Source organism: Thermobia domestica, chromosome 4 (genome assembly GCF_964235325.1).
Source record: "Thermobia domestica chromosome 4, izTheDome1.hap1.1, whole genome shotgun sequence".
NCBI classification, from domain to species: Eukaryota; Metazoa; Arthropoda; class Insecta; order Zygentoma; family Lepismatidae; genus Thermobia; species Thermobia domestica.
This window is the reverse complement of record NC_137457.1, coordinates 16673526-16696358: the sequence shown is the minus strand read 5'-3', so window position 1 is coordinate 16696358 and position 22833 is coordinate 16673526.

The window sequence follows — 22833 nt, the reverse complement described above, 5'->3', positions numbered from 1 at the left end:
GCGATGGTGATGAGTTTGCGTAGTTAGTCACAATTTTCTACCAAATCGAATTAACCACGATGGTGAGAATGAAGGGAGAGAAAACACACATGCAAGCTGCTGTTTGCGCGAGAATATTAAAAGTGAAGGCAAAGAAGGGAAATCGTGGGTCAGAACTTAACCCGACAAATTTCGTCTTTCTCAAATACTAATCACTACCAGTGTTTTTTTTTTATTCCATTGACATATGAAATGTTCGCAATTTGAAGGAATTTATTGGGATATTTTTTCCATCAACTAGTTGTAACGCCAGGATATGTTTTCTGTGTATACGTATCAGTTGTGCTGTTTAATCTATCTACATATAGACAAAACATAAACCTTCTGAATATCCGTTATATTTCACAAAATATTTTTACCGTAAAAGAACTTACTCTATGACTTATAGAGCCAGCAGGATCATAAATCCTCTCCAATGACTTCTGTTCTTACAAAACTGAATCCAGTTTCTACTTTGTATTCCTATTTCTGCGAGAATCGTCTGAATATTGTCCTTCCATCTGTGTCTAGGTCCTTCCAAATGGACGTTTTCCGATTGGATTTCCAGTCAAAACTTTTAAAGAGTTCCTACTTTCTTTCTCTCTACATGACCTGCGAACATGAGTTTCCTAGATTTGATGACTCTAACAAAGTTTGGTAAAGGGTGTAAATTATGTAGCTCCTCGTTATGAAGTTTCCGCCATTTCCCATTTCTGTTCCTCTTGGGTCTGAATATTCATCTCAGGATTTTATTCTAAAATACTTTGTTTGCATTCTTTCCTTAAAGTAAGCGACTATGTTTCGCAGCAATACGAAACAAAACAACAATCATGAGTATAGTGCTATATATTTTGCGCTTAAAATTCGTCGTTCGCGACGACAAGAGATTTTGAACTGAACAATAGCACTAATTTCCTACTTCTAGTCCTTTATTTTTGTCCGTTAATGAATATGGTTTTCGTCTGTTAATGTTGATCCTAGATATTTGAAAATATCCACTTTATCAAAAGTAGTATTTGATATTTTAACGCATCCATAATTTGGGTATTACGATCCCAGTGGACTTCCATGTATTTATTTTTTATTTTTTATACATTTACTTCTAAACCTGCAAGCATTTAATAATGTCTCTACACTTCTTTCTATTGTTGCCCTATCAGATTTACATAATCGGCATACGCCATGACCTGGTGAATACCATTCAGCTCAAGGCCCTGGTTGATTTCTTTGATTTTCCTTATAGCGTAATCCAGAATAAAGTTGAATAATAATGTCGACAATTCGTTTCGTTTTTTCGAGCCATTCTCGACGGGGAAGCTCGTGGACAAGAATTTTCCCTCTCGGACTTTACTTTGGAATTCGTATAAATACATCTTAATTAATCTAACTAGTTTGTTCGGAATTCCAAATTCTGAAAGAATGTTGTTTAATATTTATATCCTAATAGAATCATAAGCCTTTCTAAAATCATTAAATAATTGAAGTACCAGGGTATTGTATTACCATTTCTTAACGACATTTGTCGAATAGTAAATATCTGGTCCATAGTTGATTGATTTCGTTTAAATCCGCACTGATAACCTCCTATAATTTCATCCGCGTATGGGATCAATCTTCCTAATAAAATGTTAGAGAAGATTTTATAGGATGATGAAACAAGAGAAATGCTTGGATAATTATTACGATCCCCTTTGTCGCCTTTCTTGGGAATTCGAACAATGATTGATTCCTTCCACTCTTGTGGTAATTCCTCCTTGTTTCAGATAAGGAGAATGAGTTTGTGTACCTTGTTCCACAATTTTCCCCTCTAGCTGAAGCTAACTCAGCCGGAATTTCGTCTACACCCGGAGATTCGTGTTTCTTTAATTTCTTTATACCACTTTCTACTTCTGTTAGGCTAGGTTCTGAAATTTATGGTTCTGCTGTACATTTCCCTTTCTCCACAAACTTTTGTTTTGGCTGCATGTTAAGCAAATAGTCTAATTATTCTTTCCATCTATTTAAGATTCTATCTGTATCAGTAAGAATTGTTCCGTTGTGTCTCTTAATATATACGGGGGATGTTGATACTCTTTAATAAATTCGTTCATGCTCTTGAACATCTCTTGATTTTTCTTTTACTATTATCTTCAAATCGTTAATTTAAGCATTCAAAAAATCGTATTCCTCTCTTCTAAATATTTTGGAAGCTTCCTGTCTGATGTTTGGTGTAATTATATCGTTCGGATTTTGTAGGCAACGCAATTTCGCCTATTTTCCCTCTTCCATTAGCTTCGTACATTCTTGGTCGAAAAAAGATTTGTTCCTACGTATTTTCGCGTGCCCTAATTTTTCTCTTGCTGAAATTTTAATGCTATCCCTAATTTGAACCCAAGTATCCTCAGCATTAGTGCTCGGAAAACCTTCTGTAAACAAGAATCTATTACACTTTAATCTGGTACTCCCCTCTCGTCTAGTTCTCCTATAATTTCTTTAAACTAATTTAACGTTTTCAGATGTTGAATTTTCTCTTTACTCAACGATAATCTTTCTCTCTTGTTATCGCTGCTATCAGATAATGATCAGTGTCACAGTTGGGTCCTCTGAACGAGCGAACATCAATTATACTAGACGTTCTTCTTTTATCTACTAAAACGTGATAAATTTGATTTGTGTTCTTCCATAAGGCGAGGTTCATGTGTATTTATGAACGTCACGATGCAAGAATTTTTCTCATCACGATAAGGTTTTTGAAGGTTCCAAATTTCACAAAACTAACGTTGTTGTCATTACTTTCCTTATGCAGACTTTCTTTCCCTATAACCGTTTGAAAGTATCATGTCGCCCTACCTTCGCATTTTTTAAATCCTCTAATAGAATTTTCATGTGATATCGCGGAACTCGGTGGAATACATGTGTCATCGTCATCCTTATCTTCTGTTGGAGCATGAACATTTAAAACAATATCACCCCACGAACCCTTAAAAGTAATAAAAGAAAGTCTATCATTAAAAAATTCAACCCGTTTAAGTGCTGATTATTTAAAGAATGGAAATTAAAATGCTAGTTGTGTGGTCACATACAGAATAAACCAAAGTTTACAATTATTACTGGAAATTAATTCTGTCACCCATTTTGAACATTTCAAAAGCAAATAGTTTCTAATATGTTGAAATTCCATTTTTTGTCGATAGTATGAAATGTTACAAATAGTTGTACTGTAAATTTTCATAACTGATCTCCAAGTGGATCTGATTACCAGCCAAATGTAGTTTTGTCAAGTTGAACAAAGAGTCCAAAATACGTCTCTTGAAAGATCTTATTTGTAAAAGAATACATACTGATCGCTTTTGGCTTTTGCAATGGTCTGTCCAAGTATCTTGATATAGGAATCAACATAGCATAAGAACAAAACTGCTTTTCTTACATCCCCCCCCAAAAAAGAAAAGTTTGGTGTGGCGAGAGTAGGGGGCTCCGATTCCCCCCCCCCCTTTCTAGTCCCGGCGAAACCTCTAATTACGGCTCTGCATGGAGACGTAGCCATGTGTAATTAACCACAATTTCGGAATCATGTTGAATTTTGCGATGAAAACTAATTTTATCACTCTCTGACAATTTTTGACAGTAAATGTGGAAACTAGTAAAAGACCATGATTCACACAATTCTTCCATCTAAGAATGATATATGTTGTGTAACGTCGCGTGAGCGGGGATAAACGCCGTCCTCTCACCTTCAAAAAATATGTACGGCATCCCCCAGTTCCTAAATTACAATGGACAAAGATAGACAGGAGGACGGCGTATCGCCATGCCGCTAGCTACCAAGGTCGCCGATTTCTCTGTAAATTTAGGGAGGTAGCATTCAGATGCATAAGGTATATAGGTATGAGGATTTTAAGACAAATTGCGTTCAAATTATGCCAAATATTGCATATTTGTAAATATAATAGGGAGCCCACATGAGCTTTGGAGGGCCTAGGTCCCCCGGCCCTCCTAGATCGGCGCCCTTGTTACCTACTGTCTCCTTACCTTTTCAGATCCACTTTTAGCCCTGAGTGTGAAGGTACCATAATGTCGTGTCGAGGTTTCAGAAGGTGATTATTAGGGCAACCATAAAGCATAATAGGCAGTAAAAGCATAATGGAATTTTCCACCTATGGTTGGTATCATATCTGGGACTTTGACCACTTTACATATCCAAATTTGCTAATCTTACAACCACAATAAAACATAATTTATAGAAATAAAGCTTAATGCGTTTTATTTCAGAACTTTGTGTATGTGTACAACAAAGAAAAGAATTAATATATTTTGTGCCAAAGAAAAAATGGGTAGCAGACAGAATATGTCGGAAATTGTCTGAGAGGGACAATTAACGTGTTAATGGATTTAGTAGAACCTAAGGAGTGTTTTAAAGTTGGTCTCATCATTTGCTGATGTGTGGTTGCCGAGATATTTAAGATCAAAATGTAAGAGGAGGGTGCTATAGAAAAATTTTCTATCTGAACTTATTTTACTGTATTTCTTTCTCTTGTTATAGAAAAAATACTTCTGAGATCTTTTCTCTTATCAATAAGTTCTTTTTTGATACTAAGTTTCGAGCTTATACAGTGTAACTTGCTAAAAAAAAAAAAAAATGGAAGGGATTTTAAATTCGAAACACAACTTCTATCGAAAGGAAAGAACAAAAGTTTTATTCAACAATGAAAATTAAATAAGGTCGAAAATTAATATCAATAAAGAACAATTTAGCCTTTATGGATAAAAGAAAAGCTCTTAGAAATATTTTTTTTTCGTTCACCTCTGGTGCTTGGGGCCCCGGGTTCAAACCCTGCTCCCGCCAAGTAAACTTTGTGGTGGACAAACACCGTGTGCGGAGGTTTTCTCGGGGTTCTCCCGTTTCCTCCCACTTTCTTCATTCCGCCATTTCATTCATCGCTCATCATCCCCGTCTCCTTTAGCCTAACCGGCATAATCGCGGGACGTAAAACTCAAAGATTTCACTTCATTTCATTTTTTTTTTTAATTTTTTAAATGTGAAAGAATCACATTACCAAAAAAGAAATTAAAGGGGTTTTTAAATTGAAAATAGCACCTCTACTGAAATGAGTAGCTAGTAGCACAAGAATTTTATTCAACAATGATAAGGTCGAAAATTTGTATCAATAAAGAAGAATTTAGCATTTATGAATAAAAGAAAAGATCTAGCAAGTATTTTTTTTCTATAACAAGAGAAAAATTACAGTAAAATACGTTCAGATACGAAATTTTTCTATGGCCCCCTCCCCTTTACTTTGATTTTGAATATCTAGGCAACCGCACATCAGCAAGTGACGAAACCAACATTAAAACAATTCTTAAGCTGTACTAAATCGACTCAGAACTTAATTGTCCTTCTCAGACAAATTCCGACATAACCCGCCCTTACATTTTAATCTTAAATATGTCGCCAACTACGCATCAGCAAGTGATGAAACCAACTTTAAAACACTCCTTAGACCCTACTGAATCCATTGACATGTTAATTGTCCCTCTCAGACAATTTACCACACAACCCGTCTCCTACCAATAGATGATTAACAAAGGCTATCTGCCAATTGCCTTTACACGTAACAATGGAAAGTTCGAACTCTCCTCTCCGCACCTTCCGCTCAGAAGGATTTTTTATTTCCTCACTTTGCGTTAAAAGGTAGGCAAGATTGGTTGTGTTTATTCCAAGATGTCAAATTTAGAAGTATATGCATCTCAGAGAGCAAGAGAATTCCAAACTTGTACCGTTGTTGAGGGTGGGTACTGTCGCCATTACCAGCCCCCTCCCAGAAAGTTCAATTTTTACGATGACTAAATTTTAAAAAATGTAAAGAAAAAAATAAGTTGTCCTTCCTGAGAAAGGTATCCTCAACTGGTATGTATAACGTCTCTTAGCGCACGTAAAAATGAGAATATAGCTGAAAAAGAGATATTTGTTAAGCACATTTGAATATTCAGTCTTCATTGGTTGCAGGACTAAGTAGAAATTCAACTTGACAAAGAATACCTTGGAATAAAGTCGACATAACAAACTTTTATTAACAAAACAAAGAAATTTAAAAAAAAAAGATTCAAAAAATAGCAAGAATATACTTTCTATAACTGACACATAAAATAAAACATATATGAATGTCGAGTTATCTTCGATTATTCGATTTCATACATACACTTAATTGTTCCTTAACGTCATGGTATACCACATGTTTTAACTTGTAATTTGACTCAATATGGCTACTGTCTTCTATAATAATTCAGAGTAACGACGTGGAATAATATTCCAAAAATATACTTTTTTGTTTAACTAACAAAATTCTTTAGTAAATGACTAAATACTCTACATTATATGCTCACGTACAGAATAACGAGTAGTAATAACAATAATAATAATATTTTTTGCACAAGATATAAGAGATGTATGTTACACACCGTTGCAGAGGACAAGTGATGGGTCCTTTCACTTGTTCCCTATACATCCCAGAAAAGACCTATCAACCAATCAGAATGCAGTACTACAATCACGTGACTTCTACCAATAGCTATGGTACCAGATCACTCAATTCAAAAAATAACCAAATACACACACACACACACACACACCGACAGAGAGGGAGAGAGAGAGAGAGAAGTGTGGGGTCGCTACCCTACACGTTATATAGATATGCAGAGAAAGAAAATCTATATTGTACAAAATTCTGCATGTACAAAAAGATTGTATCCAAACAACGCATTAGCGACACTTTCAGCTTAGCAGTACTATCTCCAACAACAGCTCCTGCAAATCAGCATAGTCTCAATGTGTTCTATCAAGTTCAGCAGTGGAAAAATCAAGAGATGTCTCCAACTGAATGGGGCAGGAGAATTTGAGGTGATTTCCTTCTTTCTGTAACAATATTTGAACAACGTATTCCAGAAGATTTGTTGAAATTTATAGCATGCGACTGCCAAGTGAATTGGAGACAAAAGCAAAGAGATAGATTGCACATCATTTTGTGGATAGAGTTATGGAATCAGATGTGGTAATAGCACTACTGAAATTGAAGATGTAGATGAAGGAAGTGATGATGAAACTGTCACAAAAACTAACTTCTTTGAGAAGGAAGTTAACGAAAACTGTGGACATTCAACTGCCAAAGGCCATCGAGAGAAGTGAGCCTCAAAGTACCTTGGTATATTTATATCTTTTTTTTTTTCAAGTTCCTTTATCATCGCAAGACTTTTTACGGTGCCATATGCACTGATCAGCAGTTGAATTAGAGACAGCAGGACAGTTGCAGAAACCGCCCTGGAGATGCTCCACCGTGCATGTGAATGAAATACATCGCGAGGGTACTGCTTAAGTGTACTTTCTCTCTCGGTATCCGTGTCAGTACAATGTGTGATGGGCAAGACGAAGAACCTGAGTGCACTTGACCGCGGTCAAATCGCAGCGACCAGACGACTGGGTGGCTCGATATCGAAGTGGCTGCGGCACTTGGATATTGAAAGGGCATTGTGTCTAGGGTGTATCGTGAGTACCTGGCTTCCGGTATAACTGCATCCAGATAGGCAAACTGCCGCGGTCACGGGCGTCTCGATGACAGGGGTAGACGCAGAGTGGCCCGCATTGGAACAGCAGATAGACAGGCCACAGTGCGTCAAGTCGCGGAGAGATTCAATGCAAGACAACAATGCCGTGTCTGCAGCTACACAATTCGAAACCACCTGCATGAAATAGTCTACAGAACCACCGACCCACGCGAGTATCCCTTCTAACAGCACAACACAGGAAACAGCGTCTAGCATGGGCAAAGGAATCTGTCTCTGGATCGTGTAAATGTGGGAAAAGGTTGCCTGGACAGTTTCACATTAATACATGCCGATGAACCGATAAGGGTGCATAGACAATTGCAAGAGGAAATGGATCCATCGTGACAGCAGAAAACTGTACAGGCAGGTAGTGGTGGTATTCTCATCTGGGATATGTTTACGCGGACTGAAATGGATCCCCTAACACGTGTAACACAATCCCTCACAGTTAAACGCTACCGCGATATTCTGGACGACCAAGTCATGTCATTTGCTCGGTTGCTACATCCAGGTGGTGAGCTCATCTTGTGGCAGGACAATGCGCCAGTACACCGCTCTAGGACGGCAGCAAACTGGTTTGATGAGCACTACTCTGACCAGGCAACACGGTCATCGGACCTCAATCCGATCCGACGCCTTCGGCTGTGAACCCTCTAACAACTAATCTGCAAGTTCTGTGGGAGACTGCAGCATATGTGTTCAAATTAAACAACAATACTTCAGACGCATTGTGGAGTCCATGCTGGGGCGAGTAGCCTCCATTATCAAAGCGAAAGGTGGTGTTACACGTTATTAGGTAGGTGTCTATAATACAACTGGTAATCAGTCTATGTTGTCTTCCTTTTTATACTACAATACTTTTAAGTTTAGAAGTTTATTAGATGCACAGAGGAATCTAAGCACAATTAGAAAAGCTAGTACGTAGAGTGAAAAAGTGAAAAATCATGAAACAGGATATGATGGTATTCGCTGTAAATCGGATACAAAATGCATGTTAAATAATTCCGATAATTATATTTTCATTCATTTTTAATAATTAATCCCTTGTTTAAATCAGTACTTTTCTTTTTTTCTAAATTTATATTTTCAAGCACTAATAGATAAAACCTTAAGGTACACTGAATTTTGGTAACGCCAACGCTTATTATATAACATATTACTTCTTATATGCGCTTATCATATAGTCATCACTTATTATATGACCTATAATATTAGAAGTGTAATAAAGAAATAATGACTTTTACGTTTATTGGCGTAGGTGCCATAAGGCAAAAACCACGTGCTGAGGAAAATTTCAAGATGTCGTACTGCTTATTTAAAATGGCGGGAAACCAGCAAGTAGCGTTTTGGGACTGTTTTAATACAATATCAATACATATAACATATACTGTATATAACAGATTTAATCATTTAAAAAATCTTTAAGTTTGATCGATTTTTGTCGTAATTGCACTGGACTAGGGCTATTTATTCAAAAAAGTGGAGAACCCGCAACTTAAGTTTTTGCAGGATAACAACATCAGTAAAACATATTTCAACAGATTTTATCTCCTTTTTGAAACGTTTATCTGAAACACTGATATCAATGGACACATAGGACTACATACAGAAAAATAGTGCAAAAGTCTACTTTGAGAATTCTTGGGCACCCCCTGTCGATGCCACTGTTTTCGAACTATTTATTAAACTTGCCGGACTTCCAAACTTGTTGATACTTATCGGCAATTGCAACGAAAAGCCGTCTCAAATCACTAAATATTTTTTTTTCTTCATGATAAATGATTCATTCATATGTTTCTACAGAAATTGGGAGCAGTCCGATGACGTTTGAAGCTTCATTTCGCATCTCTGACCTTGTATATAGTAACAATATATACATCGTTTTAAATATTATGAAATTTCCAACCACTTTTATTCGAACCCTTTTTTCATATTGTACTCTGTTAAGTTGTATGAGGCAATGAAAAGAATATGTCCCCTAATACAGATCCCAATCTTTTAATTTTTTCTACAATTATGGAAGAATGGTTACTCGGAGAAAAGTGATAATAACTTGTTACATTTCCAAGAATTTCACATATCGTTTTGATTTTTTAGGTTTTATAATTGTTTGCTGTAAATAAATATTCATAATATTGTTTTAGTATTACATTTTATGAAACAGTCGCATATATCATGTTTAAACATCTGATAAACGTAAAAAAAAATCTATTTCATCACACACTTCTACACCTAGCACTCCATTTTCGACAACGACAAACACATTCAATGTTACCAGAACACGGAACACTTTTACATTGCCTATAATATTCAAAGTGCAATAAAGAAAGAATGATCTTCTACGTTAATTAGTTTAGAAGTTATGTGGCATAACTACGTACATGTGAGAATCCAAGATGGCAGACTATTTATTCAAAATGGCGGAAAACCCGCAACTGGATTTTTTGTGATTTGTGATTTGGAAGATAAATAATTACGTTTGTTCGAAACGGGTAAAATGTGGCCAATGCCACGTAATTGATGGGTATCTGATCCATTGGGAAAAGCTAAATGGGTTCAAATTCTGTTGTGGTCGAGAGTATCCTCTGACATGTGAGAAATGTTATGCCAAACTCCGTTATGTTTGCTTTTCTCTTGAACAGCTTTCATGTCGTTACAATAAACTCTGTGGTACCTACTATCTATGGCTAAAATGCTATCGTCTAGTAACAATAGGACCCAAGTTTAAAATGGTGTCAAAGTTGGCTTGCTATGCTAAACTCCGTCAGCCATTATTTGATTCTCTTCTTAATAATCATTTTGGACATAGTTTGTATTTCAACCAAACATCGTCGTGTCATGAGTCAATCATTTTTAATGAAGTAGCTTCAAGACCGAGTCCCTCTTTTATCAACATTCTGACAATAAGTAACGATATTACGAACTTTGTCAATCATTTCAAATGTTCTCACGGACCTGCTTTGACCCAGGTACTAGTCATCTTCCACAGACTCCCCTGCCAGCCAACACTGAACCAATTCTGCCATTCAGAAATATGGTAACGAGAAAGATAATTGTCTCCATAAAGCTTTTAATCAACATTTCAAGTACTTCCGTTCATATTTTCCCTAAGCACGCACTGGAACTGATGTTCACTCTTTGTTACACTGTTGAAACAGTAACGAGGTGTCACAAGACTAGTTTACACTTAGCGGCCACATTCACGACTGGCTGAGCTAGAAATATCTGTACGTCTTGCCAAGATGACTCCCAAGATTCACCACTATGAAACTACATCTCAGGCCGGTAGACAGGGAGGGGCTAGAGGGGGCACTGCACCACTTAAATTATTCCCAGCCTCTAAAAATTACGCTGCAGTGAATTTTCAAACTGCCTCAAAACCAGTGAAATTCTTGCAATTATATTTATCAAATTAAATTAAATTTTGCGAATTCTACTAATTGCTATGTAAAATTATGTTTCTTGCTAGATGCACCAAACATCTTCCATTGCCTTTACCCATTTCTAGAATTTCATACCGTACCCTATTATTGCAACCATTACAAGCATCTAAGGATACCAGGTGCAATTCCATACAGACGTGTCATAGTCCACAACGTTAGTTGTGAATAGATATAACCTGTAGTGTTTTGCTTATTTTGGAAGTTAGAAAATTGAGTGCAAACGTTGAATAAAACATATACTTCTATTTGTATTCATATAATCTAAAGTTGCTGTAATATAATTTTCTTCTAATCTTTAAAAAATTAATACTTCAATTTTAATTAATATTAAACAAAGCCCTCGCCAAGTGCTTGTATTACGGGGGCAGACTACTCAATATTTTTCAAAAGCTAATAATTTTTCTTTTGCCCGTTTTTCGTAAGTGGAAAGATAATAAAATGTAACTTACCACAATAATAGATAATGTTATTCTACATCCTAAAATACGAATCGGAAGAATTTTCAGTGTTGCTATCCATAGAAATTACAGTGTGACCAGAATTTGAATTACTCAAAAATCTAAGTAAAGGCAGCGACTAGAAAACGGTAATTGATGACTAATCGTACTTTCTATGTTTCTTGTTTACAACTTTTTAAATAACATTGCTATTTATTTTATAAAACCTACATAAATTATTACAAAATAAATAAGTTATTACAAAATAAATAGAAACATTATTTAAAAACTGAGCTGCTTTTCTGTGACATGTTTGTATTCCCGAAAAACAGCTCCACCAGGAATCGAATCTGTCTGCTTAACAGAGAAATGTGTGTTGGACATCCAAGGAATGTCAGACAGGAAATATCAAAATTGATATCCTGGCACTATCCGGATATTAAGTTATGTCACAGACAGAGAATTTCCTGTGGTACATTTTTGGCTCCTTGTGGAATAACGAGAGGAAGAATTTAGGACATCCCAGTCCTTTACCATCAGAAGCGCATTGTATTACAACGAAGGCAAATCCTGTCCATATTCCTATTTTTTTCTAAATTTTCTACTATTAGTATCAATGTTCTAGCCTAGGTAATTTTTGTTGGTGGCCTAGAAACAGCTATCTTACCTGCAAGATGTCCAGAAGACGCTTCATGTTCATATTGAGCTATATGGGCACAACCATCAAGGGATAATTATTACCATATATGGAATTGACCACGAAGGTGTCTTGCAAACTTTGCATTTTTAACAAATAACGTTTGCAAAGTACTTACTCTCTGACATATTAGTAGTACTACTACAAACCAACAATAATAACGAAAGTCATGCGGCAACAGTCCACGAAGCAGTCATATAGCGCATACTAGCGTTTAGGACAAATGGACATCTTGCATGCAAAGGGGCTTAACTAAAAAAAAAAAAAAAAAAAAAAACGCAGGAGAGAAATTTGAAGTGCAACACCTCATGAAGAATTAACAATTCTGTTATGTTTTCAACCAAAATAATATCTGTGTAATTTATTGACGTAATTTACTGTTTAAATAATCTTTTTAAAGAAGAATTTTTAAGTCTTTTTTAAAGAATTTTCTATAGAAATGAATGAATAAGTTAGTGTACTGTTCATTTTTGTGATTACATCACTTGGTATACAAGCGTGCCAAATATAACTAATGCATCTAATCATAACACATTACTTCAAGCTCTCGAGATCAGGATTTGTTACATGTTAATTTATGTAGCTCTCTTATTGCTTTACAATGCTGAGGAAATATGGAAAAATCTGTATTTGTATATAAATCACTACTGCTCTAACCACTCAGCTTAGAAGAAGCTTAATAATAATAATAATAATAATAATAATAATAATAATAATAATAATAATAATAATAATAATAATAATAATAATAATAATAATAATAATAATAATAATAGGCGGAAAATAATCCCGAGCTGAGTAAATCAAGCAGTTGTCAACCCTGGCTGTTCGTCTCCAGCTCTGAATATCTACAGGTAAGTTGCTAAGCAACTGTTGCGAACCATATGCGACATATCTCGAGGATAAAGGTTGCAGTATGTTAAAAGCAGAATGAGAAGAACAGTAACAACCTAACTCATATAATACGGTAATATTTTCCGTTGCTCTGCGACCGTTGATACAATATTAATACAGGAACGTAGTTACTACATTTGTATGTGTGTGCATGTGTGTAAATAAAGGCTACGTTAAGAGGCGAAACAATAGCACTTCTATTATTTCGGTAGTCAATTTAAAACGAGTTAATCAAACCTGTAGCCTTATTTTCTCTCAACGTGTTATCCTTTGTTCATAATTGACAACGCTATTGCATTCGTTGTAAATAACATTTGGCAAATTTACATACTCAGTATCATGAGGACAAGAATGGGGGATATTGCATTACCCTGCCAAGTTTAATATCGTAATTTATTATTTCCGCATAAGAGCGTATTTGTTTTCAATTACGAAGGTTGATTCATTTATATTGAGCCAAGTTTTAATATACCACTTACGTGGGAAATGGCGCGTTTGCAACACCGATTGTGTTAGAACTGGAGGCCAGTTCTATTGACTATTGCGATGCATCAGAGTTTCAGTTTTAAGATATTACGTTGCAGCTCGACCAAGAGTACTGCATTCTACACGTCTTTGCAGGCTGTCCACAGGATCAAGACGCATGGAACACGCATCGCTTGAGGAATGCAAGAACACTATAGTATATTTATCAGGCATCTGGACTTTTCACGGAGGTGTCAGAAAAGTTGATTGCCGAAATTCTAGTTTTCTGTTCCATACAGCAATATGAATCGAGTAATATTTTCGCTGTATACTTGAAAATTCTTGTCTTATTGGAGTTTAACCTGATTCACATCTTTTCTGTACAAAACGGGAACTTTTTGCTTTTAAATTTCATAAAAGTGTATCAGGACATGAGTATGATAGTATGCAGCATTGATTTTGACGTGTCACTCCACCTTTCGGAAACGCAGTTTGCCTCTATACGAGAAAATAACCACAATCATAAATTCTTTCGGGAAATCCTGTGCGCAGTGCTTCGGCTCTTTGCGTCAACAGGTCTATATGTAATGTTACGAACTTTATCACAATCTGTAAAATAAATTCGCGTCTCATCAAGGGTAACAACAAACTTCCACTTATCACCCGCGAGATGACGTTCATACAGCCTCCTGCAGTTCCTTTCTAGCTTAGTCACATGACATGACACAGTTTCAGGACGTGCACAGTGCTCTTGCGAACAACCGTAGCACGTAAACTCGTGTGAATGGTAAGATTGATTTGCAGCCTGTGATGTATTTATATGATACTTGCGGATCATTGCACGTTGTGCGTGTCGGATTTTCGGAGGTCCACATACGCCAAATCACAGGTAATAGCGCCGGAGTCGTCTCCATGTGCAGATTCGTCGCTAATTCTCTCCAGTGTAGTGGGCCCAGGACTCTGTGCCGCATATTTATTTATAAAACTATTCACAGTTGCACGATTTACACGAAAAGTCCGTCCTTGAAACATTTCTTCGATGTGCGACGCTCTGAACTTAGCATCGGAAATTACCATAATGATCCCCTAACAGAATCTTTTCAGTTTCGGTGGCACCTGATTACGCTCGAGGGCAATGTTCTATTGTGTGACGAACGAGATATTGTTGCTTGCCTCGTGACTATCTCATAGCGATGGGTTGTGCATGTGCGGTACAGTTGCACATTGACTTTGCCTCAATATAAATTAAACAACCTCTGCACAAAGATAAAATAATATGAGTACCTTCAAATAAATTGAACACTTTTGTGATAAAGGTATATTTTAGAACCCTTTATCTAAAACCGAAATACGATTTCTATTATTTCACTATATCATAATTTTATTCCAATGACTGCATACAGAGTATTAACTCGTCATCTATATATCAAGGCTACCGAACATTGCTTTCAATTATTTCTTCCAACAGTCACAAAGATGAATTTTGGTGCTAGATATTGCAGTAAGAAAAACAGGGAACAGAATACGGAGAAATTCGTGTCACTAATTAACCAATACAATTATGAATCAAACACTAACTGAGATGAAAATAAAATGAAAACATAAAAAAACAACTAATGAAACACATTTTATTCACGGCTTTTTTTAAGGTAAACTTAAGATTTACTGAGTAAACATCTGAGAAACATTGCTTTTGTGAGATATTCTGTAAACTTAAACCGAATTTTATTTTCAGCTTTAGTTAATGATAATATCATATACTTCGATTGCTTCTCTGTTCCATTATGTGTTGACATTATACGTGACATTATGTGTTATTATTTCTTTAATACCTCTTCCGAACTTTGAAATGGCCTATTGTCTAGAAAAAAATTCTCTCTCTTGAAATTGCCAAAGTAAATTTCCACAAGTGCCCTTCATTTTGTTAAAAAAAAAAAAAAAAAAAAAAATTCGTAATTTGGTGCATATTATTAGTTCTTGTGATATGACTCTAAATACTGGTTTGTTAATATTTGGCTTTCAAATAACTGTTAAAGAAGCTTACTATAATATATACGGTGTAAGTGATTAAATAATTTATAAATACTAGCTGAATTTTCACTCTCACATATGAACATGAATATTCTTGTCATTCCTTACCACATCTTAATATGTCCCACTACAGACACAAGTGAAGGCCGTTTTGATAAAAAAAAAAAAAAACTCGGCAAGAGGTATCATAAAGGTTAGGTTTTTTGGAATATTTTTTTCAATATCTTGCACTGTTTGCAATATTTGAGTCTACTTTTGGTTAGAGTTTCTAATTCATGTATGATCAGTGTTTCCTTTCGTCTTCCATGCAATATGTAATAACCAAATATATATATTTATTTATTTATTTCGACTTTTTTGCATATCGAGGTTAAGGCTATATGAAGCCTTATCTACCATTTAAACATGATACAAAATTGAAAAATCAAAGAATATGATTAACAATAGCAAAAGACAAATGTTAGAAAGTAAAAAATACAAGAAACAGACGCTCACTTGAACACACAAACACACACACACACACACACACACACACACACACACGCACACAAACACACATAACACACACAAATATAATATAGCGCTACACTAAATACATACATATTACAATATGTAATAAATGTTGAGTTTTATATCTTTATGACAAGCTTCTCTATTCGCTCTTCTGTCTCGTCTATTACACATACAATTAATTATAATGTCAGTGATATATGGTGTTCACTGAGCGAAACACTTCCGAACCATAAAGATGCATCTTAGACTGGAGAAATGAATATCCTTCGTTTTTCATTATCATTTGGCAATGAAATAAACTTCGGAGAAATATACTAACCCCCTATACAAAGGAGTGGTGTTAGAATGTACCTCGTAAGATATGATGCTTGACTTTTTTAAAATTTCAATAATTCCCTTGTATCCTTAAAACATATAAGAAAGAAATAACAACCATTTTTAAATATCCGATTAGAACTGAACAATCTATACGAAATTTGCAATTGATCAATGAAAACGGTATCTTTCTAAAGCTTGTGGTTTCCAAAATATCATTGTCAAAACAATTGTCCACAATCATATAAACATCCACAAACATACATCTCATCATCATCATAGGTATTCTGCCTTTATTGGCAGATCACTTGCCGCAGCTGAGAAGCTTCCATGCTCCACGGTCCTCCGCTAACTTCTTCGTCTTTGCGTATGATCTTTCTGTTTTTATATCATCCATTAATTGTAGTCTCCTTCGCCCCATACCTCCATTTCCCGCCACCATACCCTCTAGGACGTCCCTCATGATACAATCTCTTCTTAGACAATGTCCCAACCACTTTCTCTTCCTCTTCTTAATAATATCTAGACAATGTCCCAACCACTTTCTCTTCCTCTTCTTAATAATATCTAAAAGTGTTCTTTTCTCCCCCACCATTTCTAACACCCACTCATTCGTTTTCCGCTCGACCCAACTAATTCTTTCCATTCTTCTCCACACCCACATTTCGAAGGCTTTCAGATGTTTTTCATCACTTTTACGTAATGTCCACGTTTCCGCCCCATACAGTACAACACTCCACACGAAGCATTTTATGAGTCTTTTTCTCAAATCTTTATTCAAGATCCCACAAAACAGACTTTTCTTCCTCCTAAAGGCTTCTTTCGCCATTCCTATCCTTGCTTTTATTTCACGTTCGCACTTCATGTTATTACTAAGAATACTATCCAGATATCGAAAACTATTCACTTGTTCTATTTTCTCCCCTCCTACTTTTATATTTGACACAGACCCCTTCGTTCCAATCACCATGGCTTTTGTCTTTCTAACATATATTTTCACCCCATATTCTTCAAAGCCCTTTCTCATGTTTTCTAACATTTTATTGATTTTCTTTTCAGATTCTGCAACAAGCGCCATATCGTCTGCAAATCTGATGCATCTAATCATTCTACCTCCTATCTAAACATACACCTAGTATTTTAATATATAGATACATTAATTTCTTTTCTATACAACTATATATTTCTCTTCTTACCTTGTACCTCTGAGATCACTTTTAAAACATGTTAATCATATCATTTAGGCTTCAGTATAGCCACTATTCTCTGTTTAGAAACATTAATTCACTTGCTGATTTCTAGTAGTATATGACAGAAATTTTATTTAGTACAAAACCTCTTCGTTCACTGGAAACCCTGCATTGCAACACCTAAAGCTTTTAGCTAGTAGGATACGAAATACCAGACTTAATTGTTCAAATACTCCGTACTGCAGAATCAGGTTGTTGTAAGATCGTTGCATCGTACGTAAATTGGTAACTCTGTAATGGATTGCCTTGTCGTTTTAATAGATTTTACACTTATAAAAGTGCTAAAGTATGTTACTTAGGATATATGTTTGAGAGTGATGTAAAGTAATGTTCCTAACTTCGTTACTACTATTGCCAATCTTAATTTTTCTTTAAACATTTTGAGTTGAGTTGATGTTTGAGTTTATTGTTCCTTTCAGCAGCGAGGCTATATGAGGCGGGACCTATTGATTAACGTGGAATCCGAACCACATGAACTCCCGCCGGAAATAGAACTTTAACATTTTGGTCATAGCGTAACTTTTACACCAACATTATCCGCCTTTGAAATGTTACTGTAAAACGGTTTCTATAACCTGAATATGTATTACGTTGCAAAAGATTATAACGATTCCATTTTCTCTCAGAATAATGGCAATTAATAGATATGCGTGAATAGCCAAGTGAATACTATAGAGTACATTTTGTTTCCTTACACACTCACCTGGATGAAAGTACTCTTCGTCTGAAATCTACAGATTTTACAGTAAATTTAATTCACTTTAGCTGCTACAAAAACAAATTTGTTATTCATATCACAAATTTTCAATTCTTGTAATACTTCAATTTTATGGAAATGTATCTCTTGAAACTAGTGGTGTACCCAGAATTTCGTAAAAGAGGATTAAAGATTCCATGTCAATGGTTTTGTTATTTTTAAATAGATATCTTAGTATAATATTTTATTCAATGGGAGTTGAAATAATTTGCGTAATTGCTCTTCTTCCAACAACATTCTTTTCAAAGTATATGACCTGACAAACACGCTGAGATTCATGTCGCCGTTTAGAATACTATGGATTCCTCAAGATAGGGCTCCTGATAGCTACAACAGTCTTAGATGTTCGGACGTTTTCTTTCTCTTGTGTGTTTTTAATTTAGCGTTGAACAAGCAGTGTCAAACCTCTGAACTCCGGTCTTTATTGCACGACCTCGGAATTCTTGAATTGCATCTTCTAAGAAATCGTTGCTTTCCTAAAATGATTTTAATGCAAATACAAATCATTCACCTGGCCATTCGTCCATGTCTATCAGCAGGGGTGGATTAAACAGTAAGCAAAATAAGGGCGTACATAGTGTATTACAGAAGTTGCCCATAACCTAATTTACTATTGTCCATTGGCTATATGATGCAATACTGAAAATGGTGCAGCTGAACCAGGATAAGTAAAATATTCCCTTACATTAATTTAAAACAATACTTATAGACATAGACAGTAATAACAAGAAGAATCAGAGAGCGCAGACCTTCGTTAGGAGTCGTGAATTTAAAAGAACTCCCTCGCACCACACACACACACACACACACGCACATAAAAATAACCAGGAGAATCTTTTAATACAGTCTGTGAAATTGGTACACTCGTATTTTCTGTACAATGTACAAAAAAGAAAAAAACAAAAGAAAAGAAGAAAGAAACACACCCACATATTTCTACTAAGGCATAAAATGCTTGATGGAAGTATAAATGATAATAATAGTAAGAATTGAGGATCTGATTAAAGCCTAAAAAATTGGAGAAAACTTTAAAAATATAAATGAACTCGAAGTTATATTATTTTCGATCTTAATATAAGTTTTATTTAATTTAGATAAATAATTTTTTTCTTTATATTTTATACAGAGATAGTATAAATGATTCATTCAGATTGAAAAGCCTATATTTTCAAAACAATTACACGTACACATATGAAAGGTATATGAAAAGAGCCACAAACTCACCAAGTTTATACACCCAACTCAAATGTTCAACATGTAACCCTTTGGTGACACGACACACGTCCAGTCAAAGTTTTTTTCTCTTGCTTTCCCTCCATTTTCGACAGGTACTAACCTCGTACTGCCATACTCAATCGGAAAGGTAATAGACTCGTGCTGCCACCTGAAATACATAAGACAAATATGGCGAGTTTGTGTTTCCTTTCATATACCGTATCTTTCATGTGCGTGCATATATGGGAGGCATCAAAGTCTTTTAAGTACCGTCTAATAAATGCCATCATTGTAGGAACAAAGTAGCTAGCTGGAAACTTGTTAATGTTATACTTGAAATACAAAATTTAATACATATCTCCAATTACTCTGCGCCACTCTATATTAAGAACTTGAGAGAAAAGAGGAATAAAACTAATTTTCACAGTCAGAGGCGGACTGACAACCTTTTGACGCATCTGATTCATCTACAGACTTGGTCAACTAGCAATATTTATCGCAGTAGTTATTTTGTTGGAGCAAAGAAGTCCGTTTTGAAAGTCAGTTAAAAAACAAACTTTTATCCCTGAATGTACGTACATTAACAATCAAATTAAGTAGTCGCGTAAATTATTTTCTATTAAATGTAGTACTAAGGTTAGACCGTTTACCGTGCTGTAGTACTAAGGTGCTGACAGATTACCGTTTTTTTGGTTTTTCTTTCATTCTTGGTTTCTTGAATAAAACTGAAATTTTAGTTTCTGTTAAGTCGTAAGTTTAACTTTTCCTGCCACAATACATATGTTTCCAATACTTCCCATACCTAGGACAAGTTCAGGATTCACAACCTACTTAAAAAACGATCGAAACACAATCTATAAGTATATATTCACAAGATGAGTATATCATTGTTGACACACTGCATCCACATTTCTGTTTTTCTTTTCCACACATTTATATCACAATGTGCCACTACAATTTAGTGATAAAGTAAGCCCGTTCTGACTCCTAAAACTTATTTACTGCATATTAACTTGAATATAGATAAATTTGTTCACATGAACTACAAAGTCCACAAAATTTCTAAATTTGAAACAAAATTATGGTTGGTTTTTAAATGACATTATGCATGGCAAAGTAATATTGTTTAATTGTACATTTATGCCTTTTAAAAATTTACATTGCTCTTTTAATGTAAATCTATAATTTACAAATATCACGATTATAGTAATATATCTACCAAATAACGATGACTACTACTAAAATTCCAAAAATTTAGGAACCGTAACAAGTATATGTAAACTAACTTAAAGTATTAACGTTTCTAGACAGAAGAGTAAGTTGTCAACAAGGCGAAATGAACCGAACTGAGAAGCCTCCGGCTTCCAAAGATCTGTAAGTCTTTGTTGTCAAGTGGAGCCTATTTCTGGCCGAGCCCGGCTAGAGAACTTAGTTTCTTAGGTCATGTTCTACTTGACTACCAAACTTCGATTACAATATACCAGTAGTTATCGAGAAATAACATACCTCATACATCACACACATAGACACACATTCACTTGCAGTAGAATTATAAGCCTCCTTCCATTTCCGCAGGAAGCTAAAAATATATCATAATAACACAGCTGCACTTTGAGTTTTCTTCAGTTACTAATATTTGTTAAATATTTTCAATTGGAAGCCACGGTTGTTCTGTGGTTCAGTGGTGTGTGGGTTCGCGGTTCAATCTTAGCTCTCGCCAAGTGAACTTTGTGGTCAACAAACACCCTTTGCATGGGTTTTCTCGGAGTTATTCCGTTTCTTCTCACTATACTTTCATCATTCTATTATTGTGTTCACAATCTTCAACATGTTCTCTCATAGAATCGGAGCACTGTGATTAATTGTTAAACTAAATAAATATTAATTTTCTCTTTGTTCGTAGTTAGTAATTTAGATAATAGCCTAACTACTTTGAAGTATATGGAATTAACTCAACAATCTTCTTTTAATCAAGATTAAATTATCTTTTAATCTCATAGAGAAGGAAATTCTCTGACAAGTTCTTCCCAAGGGAAGATCTTACTCGATTCTTGATAATCTTCATAATAAAGAAAAAAATTTCGCAAGGCACTTGGATGCATGAAAGAGTCACTATATATTTTTAAGTCATGTACAATGATGAATACATTGGGCCATAGATATTTAGTTCATAAAGGATTCTAATAAGCCGGACAAGTATAGTTTGCACTTTCTTCCAACTTCGTACAGCATTTATTCATTATCTGCGTCTTTTTCTACACTTTTCCTTACCCTCGCTCTCTTCAACGAAGACTTCATCTTTTGTGCCCTCTCCTTTAGCTTTGCCCTTTTTCACCTTATTGCTGGAATCGATATATTTACACCTTGACATTGATGATATACATATTATGATTTCATGTTCGTAATAACTATTCATTACCTAAGTAATGCATAATGTCGGGAAAAGGAAAGAAGTTCTTCTCAAATACCTTCCTTCCTCACTTTTTATTAATAAGCTATATATCTATATCTCTTTCAGATAACTTCTGCAACGAACTGATTTCGTTGAAATGTGACGGATGCTAATTCCAAACGTACATTGCTACCAATATTTAACTGAACGTATTATGTATTACGGGAGCATGTCATCCCGTGGCAACTTTTGTGAAGATAAAATGAGAGGGTGATTTTTTTTATTTTGAGGAGCCTTCTGATGAATAATTTTGATGATGTCACTCGTTGGTGCGTGGCGTGTAGACATGGTGACGTCATTAAAATGACGGACAATTCGATTCAAGAAACAAGCATTATCTCTGTTGTTTACGGACCAATTCTCTTTTTTCGTAGCTCATTTTAAAGGAAATTAAATTTAATATAAAAATTGTTATGTGAGTATTTCCTATAAAACTACAGGTATAGGAGTTATTTAATAATTTAATAAATTGTTGAGCAATTATTTATAAAATAGACACAAATATCTCCGAAACCATTAATTTTAGAGAAAATGCTTACATGATAGGTTTTATACTTATCTTTAAAATAAGTTATTAATGAATAAAACCGGTCCAAAAATAATGTTGATATGACATATAATATGTTAATTACGTCATCAAAATGGCGGTCACGAATAAATTTTTACTTCTAAATATGCCATCCTGTGCCAGTTTCCGTGAAGATAAGATGAGAGCATGATTTTGTTTTATTTAGAGAAGCCTTATGATGAATGATTTGGATGATGTCACTC